This window comes from Gavialis gangeticus, unplaced genomic scaffold (assembly GCF_001723915.1).
Source record: "Gavialis gangeticus isolate Ggan-Ray unplaced genomic scaffold, GavGan_comp1, whole genome shotgun sequence".
Taxonomy (NCBI): Eukaryota; Metazoa; Chordata; order Crocodylia; family Gavialidae; genus Gavialis; species Gavialis gangeticus.
The window spans coordinates 72223578-72225744 of NW_017729031.1; the positions used below are offsets into that span (position 1 = coordinate 72223578).

The following is a 2167-nucleotide window of genomic DNA, read 5'->3' on the forward strand; positions in this document are numbered from 1 at the left end:
AACGACCACTCATCTTGGACACTGAGTTCCTCTGCCCTCAAGGACCCCAGTGCCACAGGATCTGTCACCAACCACACAGAGGAATAAATAAATTAGCTGACACAATGTACTATCAAATGCACAAACTAGAGAAAGTATTTCCCACTAATTACTTCAAAAGTCACTATCAGCCAGGTTACAGGTTACTCGCACACAGGAGGGATCTGCAGATGCAAGCAGATAGCACTACATAATTTCACATTAGTTTAACACTTCAGTTTACCTCCATACCCAGGAGGACCAGAAACTTAATAGTTGTTTTTACACTGAAGAGCAGATTCTGCGGCACAAATTTTGGTGCACAGCAGGATACATTCTTCAATCAACCTGGCAGTTAGGAATCATAACACAGATAATGCCTCATGACCACATTCCAATATGGTCCAGTGTTCAAATGAAGATTAAAAGACATGCTGTATGTTAGCCCAAGAGCAGGATTTCTTCCATTAATTGCAACTTTAAGCTGGCATCAGAATTTTGCTAGAGAAAAGCCTGTGCTCTAACAAACTGTGGAAAATGTCTGAAACAACCTTTTACATGTCAGCAGTGTACTTATACTTTGAGGGAAAAATGAAAGAAAATACATTAAGAAACATTGCTTCTTTCTGACTAATGGAGTCAGAAGCATACAGCTGAATTAATGTAATAAGAATGTGCTTTCATAAGTAGTAGTTACTTCCAAAATTCAGCACTGTGGTTAAAACTAAGAAGCACCTCCTAATGGTGAACATTACCGCAGGAAAGCAGTTTGCTGTTTCCCCAAGTGAACATCTGAAAAAAAAAAAAGGCTGGGTTGGCACTTTCAGCAACTAGAGCAACAAAGTAAGAAATTACCAAAAAAACTTCCATCACAAGCAAACCTTAGAACAGGGGGGTCCAACCTTTTTGAATGTGGGGTTGGATTATGAACTTTTTATCACCCAGTGGGCTGGCGAGCAATATTCAAAGACCTCACAGGAAGCGGTATCACATCAGGAAGTGGTGTCACGTGACCTTTGACACCAATGAAGTTGCAGGAAGTGACAATGAAATGGGTCTGGAAATGTGGTTTAAAATCCAAAATAAAAACAATACAAAAGCAACAATGAAATAATACCAAACACTTGACTAAAATAAATACTTTTGCTTCTACTCACTTCTCAGTGAATGAAAGAACAGGAATCAAAGGGGGGTGCAAATGCACCAGTCCACCCCCACACACACACTCCCCAGTCCAAACCCTACTAATACCCAGCAGTCAATTTAGGTTTTGAGGAACAAGACCTGGGGTCCTTGTAGCCACTTTTGTGTTATTCTGTGGAAAGAGCAGCAGCTGGCTGGAGAGAAGCCAGTGAGAGCTTATATGTGAAATAGTTTTCAAAAAACCCCAAAAAGCCACTGAAACAAAAAACAAAACATCAACAACCTACATCTCTTCAGCCCAGCTAGGAAGCCAGCTCACAAATGAAGCTGACAGCTAATCCTTTCCTCTCTGGTGTGGACCCGACCTGGTGCTGACCCCTGGCTCTGCTGGGAAGGGCTGTCTGGGGAGCGAGCCTGGCTAACACCTCCTGCCAGGGTGCTGCTAGCTGAAATTCTGTGGGGGGTAGCAACAAATTCAACACTTTGGGGAGAAACTGGAGCGCACATATTTTTTACAGGGGTATAGGTTGTAGCCTTGTTGTTTTAAGCACATCAGCGGATCAGGTTCTTTGGGATCCAGGAAAAGTATAGACCAACTGCAGATGCTTCCTCAGCCTGAAAAAGGATGTTTGTACCCAAAAGCTTGCAAAAAAGAATTTTTCAAACTATTTGAGTTGGTCTACTAAAAAAATATTTTTTTTATATTCTCCTGGTGTAAATATTTTCCACCTAGTACAGAAAAAGCCCAGGGCCCAGCAGAGCCCTGAGCCACAGCAGGGCAGGAAGCCCCCCTGCTCCGCCTAAACTGGGCATTGCCACTGCCACTGTCTCCTGTTCTTCTCCCACAACCAAGGACAGGTGTCAGGCACCAGGCAGGAAGGGCCCCAAGGCCAGCTGCCTGCTCTGCTCCACTCCTCTACCTGCATTGTGTCCTGACAGTTACCTTGAGCGCCACGGCCCCGGTGCATCTGTACAGAGAGGAGGCCGCCATGTTTTCATCCGACAA

At 44.0% G+C, this 2167-nt stretch overlaps 1 protein-coding gene across 2 annotated transcripts in view; it reads right to left on the reverse strand.

Moving 5' to 3' along the window:
- HIBCH (3-hydroxyisobutyryl-CoA hydrolase) overlaps positions 1 to 2167 on the reverse strand; it is a 131116-nt gene that overhangs the window by 24893 nt on the left and 104056 nt on the right. The window lies entirely within an intron of this gene.